At 48.2% G+C, this 12159-nt stretch overlaps 1 protein-coding gene across 1 annotated transcript in view; it reads left to right on the forward strand.

Moving 5' to 3' along the window:
* The window catches only part of LOC126535760 (FRAS1-related extracellular matrix protein 2-like), a 252070-nt gene that overhangs the window by 144317 nt on the left and 95594 nt on the right, over nucleotides 1-12159 (forward strand). The gene's annotated exons all lie outside the window — the stretch shown is intronic.

Below are 12159 nucleotides of genomic sequence, written 5' to 3' on the forward strand. Positions count from 1 at the left end.
CTTTCTGAGCCTTCATTTACTGCCACTGTCACATCTGCCCGCCTTAAGGCGTAGACATCTAGATCACCATCTCTGTGTCTTGCCATGCCCTCCTGTTGGGCATTCTGTGGCACGGGTCGGGGCTCACTATTTTGTAGTTACTTTGCGACAGGCCTCACATAATTCATTTCTAGGCATCTCGTCTGCAATCTTGCACCGTCTAGACGTTTCTTGCTTCGCTACTATTTGCTTTATTATTATATGTAGCGTTCACTAGAATGGCTGAATGTACCATACAATAAGGTTTCTAAGGTTAATGCTCGTAGTTAACGACTTGTAAAGTACATCAAGACGCTTGGCTTGCAAATTAGAAGGCACCGACGTTTGCTATAAGCACGTGACAAGTACGAGAATATTTATTCCGGTAATACACTTCTTACTTCAAGATGACTGAATATCTTGCTGCCTTTAAACACATTTCATTCATGTAAAAAGCGATCGTAGTCTTTCAGAATGATATTTATCGGCAGTATTTGGAACCATGCTTGACAATTCAGGCACAAAAGCTATGGTTTCCCCTGACTACGGCTGTATCATATAATTGGTAGCTCCTTTGCTGTTATAGTTGCCGGTACGTACGTTCAGAATAAAAATCGGCTTCATTTTGACAATAACATAGGCTTTTGGAATATTTATATACAGGAGAAGGTCCCGAAGTCAAAGACTGCAATGGGATCTCCTTTCCCAAGTAAACATAACAAAACAAACATGACAGTAGCTTCAAGAACTCGTGAATAAGAAGAAAAAAAAGAAAGGTGGTATAACATAATTAGCTAGTTGGTGAAATACAAACGTATGAGTAATAATAATTTAATTCAGTACTCTTATATAACCTTGTCTAGAATGTGCCGCCTGCAACAAACAATACATAGGTGAGGGGAAACAACAAATTCATGCAAGACTCAACGGCCATCGCGCAGATACAAAACACAATTTACCTAAAGCAGTAGCCAGCCACTTCAATGAACACGGCCATGCATTCGATAAAGCAAGGCTCCATATACTACAACCATGCCTCCCCCCCTTGCGGCCTGCACCATAATCATATTGTCATGTGTTGCAGTGACATTGAAGAGTAAGACGGCGGCACAACTGCGAGTCACGAAACCAACTCTTTATTGGGTGAACCTGTGCCCACGAAACAACTAACGTTCAAGCACAGCGACAGCTGTGAGGTCAGGCGGCGATTGTCGAAATCGCATCTGTGAGACAAGCGCGTCGGCTTTTACACATGACTTGCTAGAGGGCACAGCGTTCCTTCCAGAAATTACTACACAATTCTTGTCAAGCATACAATCTGACTACATGAAGTTCGGTGACAACAGATTACGGATAGAAAGAACGTTAACATTCGAGAAAGTTCCGATACAGATGGGTGCGTTTTGGGCTGAGCGACAACTTTCAACATTTGTTAGCCTATGAAACGCGTTTTCAAGTCTTAATTATAGACCGATCAGCTTAGTTACTAAGGTATTCCCAAATAGAATCAGGAACACCTTAGACTTCTGTCAACCAAAGGACAAGGCAGGATTTCATAAAGGCTACTCAACAATAGACCATATTCACACCATCAATCAGGTGATAGAGAAATGTGCGGAATATAACCAACCCTTATATATAGCTTTCATTGATTACGAGAAAGCGTTTGATTCAGTCGAAACCTCAGCAGTCATGCAGGCATTACGGAATCAGCGTGTAGACGAGCCGTATGTAAAAATACTGAAAGATATCTATAGCGGCTCCACAGCCACCGTAGTCCTCCATAAAGAAAGCAACAAAATCCCAATAAAGAAAGGCGTTAGGCAGGGAGATACCATCTCTCCAATGCTCTTCACAGCGTGTTTACAGGAGGTATTCAGAGACCTGGATTGGGAAGAATTGGGAGATAAGAGCTAATGGGGAATACCTTAGTAACTTGCGATTCGCTGATGATATTGCCTTGCTTAGCAACTCAGGGGACAAATTGCAATGCATGCTCACTGACCTGGAGAGGCAAAGCAGAAGGGTGGGTCTAAAAATTAATCTGCAGAAAACTAAAGTAATGTTTAACAGCCTCGGAAGAGAACGGCAGTTTACGATAGGTAGCGAGGCACTGGAAGTGGTAAGGGAATACATCTACTTAGAGCAGGTAGTGCCCGCGGACCCGGACCATGAGACTGAAATAATCAGAAGAATAAGAATGGGCTGGGGTGCGTTTGGCAGGCATTCTCCGATCATGAACAACAGACCCGCCGTGGTTGCTCAGTGGCTATGGTGTTGGGCTGCTGAGCACGAGGTCGCGGGATTGAATCCTGGCCACGGTGGCCGCATTACGATGGGGGCGAAAACACCCGTGTACTTAGATTTAGGTGCACGTTAAAGAACTCCAGGTGGTCGAAATTTCCTGATTCCTCCACCACGGCGTTCCTCATAATCAGAAAGTGGTTTTGGCACGTAAAACCCCATAATTTAATTTTAATCATAAATAACATGTTGCCATTATCCCTCAAGTGAAAAGTGTATAACAGCTGTGTCTTACCAGTACTCACGTACGGGACAGAAACCTGGAGGCTTACGAAAAGGGTTCTAGTTAAATTGAGCACGACGCAACGAGCTACGGAAAGAAGAATGATGGGTGTAACGTTAAGGGATAAGAAAAGAGAAGATTGGTTGAAGGAACAAACGCGAGTTAATGACATCTTAATTGAAATCAAGAAAAAGAAATTGGCATGGGCAGGACATGTAATGAGGAGGGAAGATAACCGATGGTCATTAAGGGTTGCGGACTGGATTCCAAGGGAAGGGAAGCGTAGCAGGGGGCGGCAGAAGGTTAGGCGGGCGGATGAGATTAAGAGAGAGAGAGCAAATGATAAAGGAAAGGTAGGGAGGTTAACCAGGACTGAGCCCGGTTGGCTACCCTACATTGGGGAAAGGGAAAAGGGGACGGAAAGATTAAAAGAAGAAGAGAAAGTCTACTGGGTATATCGTTCGGTCACTCAGTTCGGATCACAGACGCTGACTCAATCCAGTCGCCTTCAAATATCGCAGCAGAGCTTTTGTGGCCTTTTGTAGCTGCGATATGCGAGGCCATGGTCCCAAGATCTTCTTTAAGGTGAACGGTGTTCTATCTAGCTGATTGAGAGCTGTGCAGAGGTCATGTCTTTCGTTTTGAAAAGATGGGCAGTAGCACATTAGATGTTCTATAGTTTCCTCGGCACCGCAGGCATTACAGTCGGCGCTATCAGTCATTCCAATCAAAAACGTATATGCATTGGTGAATGCGACGCCCAAGCGTAAGCGGCACAGCATTGTTTCTTCATTTCGCAGAAGCCCTGGTAACAGCCGCAGTTGCATAGAGGGGTCGAGGGAATGCAATCGTTCTTGGGTGAATTCAGGTGTGTGCCACTTCTCTAATGTGATACGGTGTGCTACCTTGCTTAGGTGTTGGGCTGCGTCGGTCCGCGAAAAAGGTACAGAAACAAGGGTTGCTCCTTCGTGTGCTTTCCTAGCAGCTTCGTCAGCGAGGTCGTTGCCGGAGATACCGCAATGGCCAGGCAGCCACTGAAACACGACGTCGTGTCCTTTCGCTATCATACGATGGTGCATTTCTCGTATCTCCGACACTAGTTGTTCACACGACCCGCGACGAAGAGATGACAGAAGACATTGTAAGGCCGCCTTCGAATCGCAGAATATTGCCCACCGATTAGCGGGTTGGTTGTTAATGTAATCAACGGCACCTCGGAGGGCAACAAGCTCCGATCCGGTCGATGTTGTCGTATGAGAAATCTTGTATCGGACGCTAAGTGATCGTGATGGTATAACCACTGCGCCGGTGGAGCTGGTCTGAGTGGAAGAGCCATCCCTATATATGTGAACTCGGTCAAAGTAGAAAGTGTTCAAACAATCCAGAGCTGCTTGCTTCAGGGCCAAGGTAGGCAGGTCGGTCTTCTTCCTTATCCCTGGAACCGTGAGACGCACTTGAGGTTGTTCTAAACACCACAAAGCTGAGGTTGAACGTGCTGAGGGTGTGAAGCCCGATGGTAGACAGGCACGATGGATGCTGACCTCGTTGGAGAAGGACGCCTGTGGTCATCGTTCTGGCAGGCAGGCAAGAGAGCTTGATTGCATGCGTGAAACATGACGAACATGGGCCCTAAGCGTGTCGATGCTGATGTAAGTCGCGATCGGATGGTCTCGAGCCATTATGATGGTTCCTGCTGTTGAGGCGCTCCGCGGAAGTCCTAGGCAAACACGTAGTGCCTGTGCTTGCATGCTCTGTAGTTCTCGAAGATTTGACTTGCATGTTTTAGCAAGCACGGGAGAACTGTAACGTAGCAATCCGATGAAAAGTGCTCGATATAACTGTAGCATGGAGCCCACTGAGGATCCCCATGTTTTCCCGGCGATAAACTTGAAGACATGAACAATAGATGTGAGCTTCTTCTTCAAGTGGGCAACATGAGGGCTTCAAGAGAGGTCCCGCTCCACAATGACACCCAAAAACCGATGATTTCTCTTGTAGAAGATAGGCTGGCCATTAATGCACACTGGATAATGAGACATTGGTTTTCGTGTGAAAGCGACTAACGCACATTTTTCTGTTGAGATGGTAAGGCCCTGTGTGTGAAGATAGTGAGATGCCTGTGTTGCTGCTTTCTGCAGCCTTGCGCGAACCTGCAGACGAGTGACTGCTGATGACCAGATGCAGATGTCGTCGGCGTAGATTGAGACACTCACTGTCTCCGGTAGGGATTCGGCCAGCCCAAGAAGTGCGAGGTTGAAAAGAATAGGGCTTAGAACCCCACCTTGGGGAACTCCTCGGCATGTGTAGTGGTCGGTAGTCGGACCATCTTCCGTACGTACGAACATGGACCTTTGTGTCAAGTAGTTTCTGATCCATCGATATACTCGCCCTCCTAGTTCAATTGTCAAAAGTGCGTCTAGAATGGGTTGATGGGAAACGTTGTCGTAAGCGCCTTTCACGTCCAGAAAGAGCGCTACTGATAATCGTTTCCAAGATTTTTGATGTTCTACAGTTGACACTAAATCGATGACACTGTCAATCGATGAACGGCCTCGTCGAAATCCCGTCATAGAATCAGGGTAAATCTTCTGGTGTTCTAGGTACCATTCGAGACGCATGAGGATCATGCGTTCCATGAGTTTCCCGACGCAGCTTGCAAGTGCTATAGGCCGATACGATGCCAGTTCGAGCGGCGACTTTCCTGCTTTTAGTAGCGGTACTAGGCGGCTGCGTTTCCACTCCTGTGGGACGACACCATCTTGCCATGAACTATTAAAAAGGCTGAGGAGTTCTCTTCGTGCTTCTCGGCCTAGGTGGCGCAAAGCAGTATATGTTATGCCATCGGGCCCTGGTGAAGCCGAACACCTACAGAGCGCCATAGCAGCTTCTAATTCTTCCATAGAGAATGGAGCCTCCATGCTGGTATCTCGTGGACCGGGGATGTCGCTTAAAGCCATGTCAGGGACTAAAACTGTGCCGCCGGTGATTTGCGCGCAAAATTCCTCTGCAACGTCTATCTCGCGGCGGTTTTGATAGAGAGCGAGGGCGTTAAAAGAGTGTCGTCGCTGCGGTCTTGAGCAAAGACCCCGTAGGGTACGCCACACACGGGACAATGGCTTGCGGGGGCCTAGTGACTCGCAAAAGCATTTCCATCTTTGATCCGCTAGCTTATCCATTCGGCGTCTTATCTTCTTTTGCATGCGCCGAGCTTCTCTGAGGTCAAGAATTGACTTTGTGCGCCTGTACCTCCTTTCAGCACGGCGACGTATTGTACGAAGCCTTTCCAATTCAATGTCATCCTCTGTACGCTTTTTCGAATGTGTGAAGCAACGCGTGCATTCTTGCATTGCGTCTGCAATTATGTCTTCTAATCTGCGTGCGATATGTTTCTTGCAGGTGTCTTCTACTCGATCTTGAAAGAGTGACCAATCGATTTGACGAGATACATCCGGTAATGCGGCTTCTAGACCATTGATTCTCACATAGGTCGGAATATGATCACTTCCATGGGTCTCAATATCAGTGAACCACTGCACGCTCGAAGTCAGGCAACGTGACACCAAAGTCAAGTCAAGGCAGCTACTGTACGTTGTTCCTCGCAGAAATGTCGGACTTCCATCATTTAGAAGACACAGGTTGTGGCCTGATGCAAAGGATATTAGTGACCCGCCCCTCGAATTTATCCTGGAGCTTCCCCATATATGGTGGTGAGCGTTGAAGTCCCCTGTTGTTATCCAAGGACCGGGAGTAGTAGCCATAATATCTTCTAGTCTTTTGCTGTCAAACTGACTTGTTGGGGATAGGTAGACGCCAATAATAGTAAAAGACAGCCTCTTCTTTTTCACACTGACACAGACGTATTGGTTACCGTCGTGTGGCGCTACGGGTTGCGAAAAATACGTTAGGTCCTTGCGAATATAAACCAGAACCTTACTACTACGGGCACACGTTGTTGAAACAAACGGTTCATATCCTGATAGTCTTATGGAGGCTGATAAGTTCGGTTCACAGATCACCAGTATAGGAAAGTGGTAGTCAAACACGAACTGTCGAAAATCCGAAATACGTGACCTTAGGCCTCTCGCATTCCATTGGAATATGGAGGTACTTCCGACATCATCCCGGAACGATCGCTGTTGCTGTCGATGAGCCATGGTTCTGCTGTAGAAGTTCTCAAGCACTGGACTTCTGAAGGCTCGCTAGAATCGGATTGATGGCGTCAAGCACTTGCAACGCACTTCGAGCTGTTGGTGTCTGTATCTTGTCCAGAAGAGCACGAATAGCACTCACCAGAGAGCTGATCATGACAACAATTTGTTGATCTTGGTCCGTCAGTTTATCAGGAACAGTCGAAGTGTCCCTTGCTGTAGAAGTCTGATTTCGCTCAGTAGGAGCATGTAGCCTCGGGAGTGCAGGCCACGCGTCAGCAGCAGGGCTGTTCGTTGCATCTTTGTCCTTTGAGCTGACTGCGTTTGGCCGGGGCGGAAGAGTGGGTGGCAGTGTACGTGGTTGGCGCTCTGCAGAGGCTTTGGAGGTTCGTGATCGACGTCGGCGACGCGATCGTCGCCGCCTAATAGATGTTGCTGCTTCTCGGTGAGACGAGTGGTCTCTAACCATTTTCCTCAATATTGCCATTTCCTTGCGAACTAACGGGCATTCCTTCGAGGAGGCATCGTGAGGGCCGCTGCAGTTTGTGCACTTCAGCACACTGGCTTCGCACGTGTTAGTGGTGTGGGGCCCAGTGCAGCGAGAACAGACGGTAGTGTTCTTGCACACACTACTCACATGCCCAAACTTCATGCACTTCCAGCACTGCAGCGGTTTTGGTACGAAGGGGCGAACTGCGTGTCGGAAGTGGCCCACTTTTACATGCGATGGTAGGGATTCGCCTTTAAATATGATTTTGACACACCGTGACGTGCCGAGACGAAACGCGTTTGTGATGATGGTGTTTTCTGTAGCTGGCTTGATTAAGATCGACAGATCGGAGTCGATAATGGTCTCATCAACATCGTAAATTACGCCACTACTGATTTGTTTGCCCAGCGGAATATGAGGGCGGACTTTCATCCCGTCAAGTTCCGTGACATTGCGCAAAGAATCCAATGCAACCGCGTGTCCTACGTCAATCGCTAGGACGTTTTTACGGGTGTTCACTCTGATGTCTTTGATTTCATTCGGAACCAGTGCCTCTAGATGTGAAGACACGGCTTGCCTGTTGAGGCGTCTCAGGTTGTCAGTAGCGAGAACTGGCGTGAACAGGATGGTGAGTTCCTCGGTATTCCGCGAAGATCTCACGGTGGACTCACTCGAATTCGAGGATGCGCTGAGAAACCTTCGTTTTGCTTTACGACTCCGCACCAGCTCGAAGGCGTCGTCACAAGAATCTTCACCGCTGACATAGTAATGCATGGTGTCGTCGCTGTCAGTGTCGCTCTCGGTGCCGTTGCGCTTCCTGGAGGCAGCCGCCGCGGGCACTGCCGACTCCGGCGGACGCGCGTGAGACTCCATCTCCATCGCAGTTAAGGAGGAAATAGCAGTTCACTGTCAAAGTCTAAAAAAATCCACAAAATAAGTAGAGCTGGAAGACCCGGTGTTCTGCCTGAAAGGCACTTCGTCTTCCTCTCGATGAGATTAAGAAGTTTGCAGGGACAACATGGCCACAATTAGCACATGAGCGGGGTAGTTGCAATGAGCGCAACGATGATGATGATGATGAAACGCATTTGCAGGTAGGATATAAACAAGTATGCGTGTCAACTTTCGTTGAAAAAAGAAAAAGATAAACAAGTACACGTGTCAATACTGCGATTCTGGCACGTAAAAAATATTAAAGAAACTGATTTCATGCGCTCTGTTGCCTATTTCATCATTGCTACTATACCGCAGCCTTGTATCTAGATCACTATATGTGCTATAGTTCTGATTACTGCGTAGCCGCGTAAAATCATTTCCTTTCATCATCTGGTTTTGTAGCAGATGATAACTGCTTATTTCTCCACAGTCATTCCACGGGGCCTCCTTTTTCTGCCTTAGGATTTAATATAGTCGCTAAGTGCTACGCCGTGCATCAAGTTCCAAGCATGCACTGGATTCAAGCGGATGCCTTTAGGGCTCTTTTTCCTGCTCACTTTTCAGACGATGCTGGCGGCAAATTGCAGGTTGAGACGCGCCTGGGCACTCCCACTGCTTAATGATCCCTTTGGCGTTCAGGCCACAGGGTTCTAACAAAGCTGTTTCACTTTCAAACTGCACCGCGAGAATAGGCGACAGCTCGCAATTGTTTCTGCAAACAATAAAGCCCGCAGGCCAAAGTGGTCCGAACAACAAGTAGTTCGTGTAGCATTAAAGAATAACGGAAAGATATGAAATAAAAAAGAAACAGCGGGGGGAGAGAAGAGGGAGTGTGGAGGGGGAGGCGTCGCCATGTTTGCCGACGCTTCCCGTTCAATTCAGCCGCCACTGACCAGTGCACTTTACGACTTGCAGCTGCAGTTGCGAGACATCCGTGAAAGCAGACACGCCTCTAATAGCGCTTTTTGATTGGCCTGACGCCCCATGGCTCTCAGTGGGTGCTCGAATGAGCCATTAAGGCTACACCCACACGAGATGGTCATTGCTTGGTCCTGCGGCGAGATGGCGATACGCTAACAGCGTTTCACGCAGGTGCCATTCATTTGGGGTTCAAACTTTCTGTAGGCGTTCATCGCCGTATGTCTTGGAAAGCATTTAGCTTTACAAACGGAACTGCGGCTCAACTGCGCGCTTTTCAAACGCGGCACAGCGACAGCCTTGATGCCTGCCTCAGCAAAATTATGTGGCGCAGTCTCGCTTACTTTACGCACCCAATGCCAGCTCATATGGCTGCCCCAAATTACACCTAGAAACTGAAAAAGGGAAAGAAGAAAGTAGCAAGGAAATGCTAATCTTTCCATGGGGTAGAACAACTGTATGTTTCAGCAGTCACCTGTGGCAATGGCGCTTAGATTTTCTTTTCTTAGCGTATTCATTTTGTATGTTTCGTGTGCTTCATTTCTGCATAAACCGGTCCCTCTAGCTCCCAAGTGGCAATAAATTAGTAACTAAAATTTTCTCAAGCCTATTCTAGTCACGAGCTTAGAAGTGTTAATTACATAGTAACGATTATGCACCTAATACCTTCATAACTAAATTCGTGGCCTCTGCATTTTTTTTTTTCTTTCTTCTTTCAAACCAGTTTTTCCCAAACCCCCCTTGCAGGGTATACTAAACCGCAGTCTTCCGGTTCGCTGTTCTAAAACATTTAGAAACACAAGCTTTCGTTATTGCTACCTATTACGTAGCTAACTTTTCCACGTTCACCCGCAGCGGTTACTCAATGACTCTGCTACGAGGTAGCGCGTTCGATCCCTTGCATTTCTATCGAGACAAAAACGCCTTTGTACTAAGTAAGCAGGTTCGAATAGTAAAAATTCGGCAGCATGTTACACTCCCGTAACACGTGAACGCGAAAGCCATGCTGCACACTTGCCGATGCGCCGTCTCGCACCATCGCGTTGCTGCTTTCGCAGCACGGCTTCTTCGGCTCGTTTTCAACCCTCAGCTGCGGCTTCTCGCGCTCGTATGGCGGGATCAGACTCGCGCCGGCGACGTTTCTCTTCGATTTTACGTAGCATCCTCTCAGCAAGGGATTGAAACGTATGCTGTTCTGTGTGTTGCATGGGTGGTTTCAATGAATGTATGCACTGTTCACTTCAGTTTGCTGACCGCTTGTAGGCTCAGCCTTACGGACGTATGAGCCATTGCATTGTCTCCTTGCTTGGAAGGTGACGTTGGGGAATAGGGGCCATGGCTGATGATGATAGTTTTTGTACCATTGGATCAGACGACGCATTTTTTCAAGACCATCGGGGATATAGGAGCCACTTAGGTCTTTCGCCTTAAAAAAATTCCAAATCGAATCGCATACGAATACGTCCGACAAAAATAACCTCTAAATATGAAATCGGATATAGATTATTTTCTCATTTCTAAACAAAGTGAAATATGAAGCTTGCGTGTAGCACGTCTGGTCGAAAAGATGGCTCATATACATTTATTTGGCATATTCATCTGATGGCGTACGCAATTGGACCTCCAGACAACTGAGGAACACGTAAATCAGTAACAACTGCTTTCACTTACTGGTTTGCGTAACAACATTCGTTTCACAGGCTTTGCGTGACAGCACGGTGCTGGGGCGGGAGCCAGACCAGCACGCCAAGGCCTTGTCGATGTTCTCGGGACGCAGCTCTCGCACATCCGATGTTCTTACGTTAGTCCGCCTGGTCTTGCGCCGCTCGGCGTTGCCACGTTTCTTTTTCGTTTTTTCAGGTGCGCTTCGTTTATAAGTCGTACTTCTTTCTTCTTTGTCTTTTCGGCGATCCCCAATGTCGTCTGCTATCCTTTCTTGTCGATCCTGACGCTAGGACACCACAACAACGGCGGTAACGAAACATGTGAACAGCACCTGACCTCGCGTTGTGTTCGTTGAGGTAGAAAAGACTGATACTACTAGTGCCGCAAGCGATGTAAACATGATGAGACTGCACAATGCGTGTTTAGGCTGCCTACCAGCGAGGCATTCTTATCGAATGAGTGTAAATTACTGGTCTGACGTTATCGATCTCATGCGTTCGCTCGGCGACTGGGGTTCGGCTACGGGGCAGAATTATGCGGAACGGTGCTCACTCTTCGGCCTTCGTGGCTGCGGTATTTTTGAAAGAAAGGAATATACGAGAATTTAGAGTGGTCAGTTCTTGAATCCAATACGAACCAAATAGCAGTGACTATTCTATTTGTATTCGAAATCTCGAACATTCGCTGGCGCCTAGAATTAAGTGCCCTTTAAAGCCCAGGCGGTCGAAATTAATTCGCTTACCCGGCGTCTTTCCATAGCCCGTGTGCCGTTTCTGAACGTTATAAGCTAATACGCTATAATTTAATTTAATATTATACGCGTTTAAAATGAGGTCCACGAAACTTAAAAGAAATTCGCCAAGGTCTCCTGCTCGCACTCCCACAGCCCCTCTGCGAACAAATTGTAATTATCGTCTTGTGAGCCATACTGATGTCTATTTCCACGGCCGCTGGATAAACGGCGCTAGCTCTCGGGGACGGGACGCGTCGGTTTCCACGGGCGACGGCGTTCGAAGCGCGTTCCTCACGCATTTTCTGTGTCGATCGCGGAAAACAGAGCCCGACGGGTAGCGCCGCCGCGGATGACAGCGTTTTGGACGCGCGCGGCCGGCCGCACCTTTCTTTTTTATCCAGTGGCCATGCTATTTCTTTGCGGTGGCCATTACAATCGCGCCGCTGTCAGCGTCCGCCTGATGCTGCAAACCTAGAGGGCGCGCCGTGCTTCCACGCTTGTCGGCTTTCGCAGGCTGCTAGCTACACACGTGGCTCCACGAACACACCGTCGCCTTGTCTCCCGAATGAGAGAGCACGGAACTCTGCCGACCGTCCCTCCGCGGAAGACCCGGCCCCACGGCGGCGACGCTCCGAGAGTTCGCGCCAGCTCGATGCGAGCGCCGGCGACCCGCTGCGCTTCCTTCCGAACGGCAGCGTGCTCAGCCACAGCGTGTCATTGCACA

Source organism: Dermacentor andersoni, chromosome 4 (assembly GCF_023375885.2).
Source record: "Dermacentor andersoni chromosome 4, qqDerAnde1_hic_scaffold, whole genome shotgun sequence".
In the NCBI taxonomy this organism is placed as follows: domain Eukaryota; kingdom Metazoa; phylum Arthropoda; class Arachnida; order Ixodida; family Ixodidae; genus Dermacentor; species Dermacentor andersoni.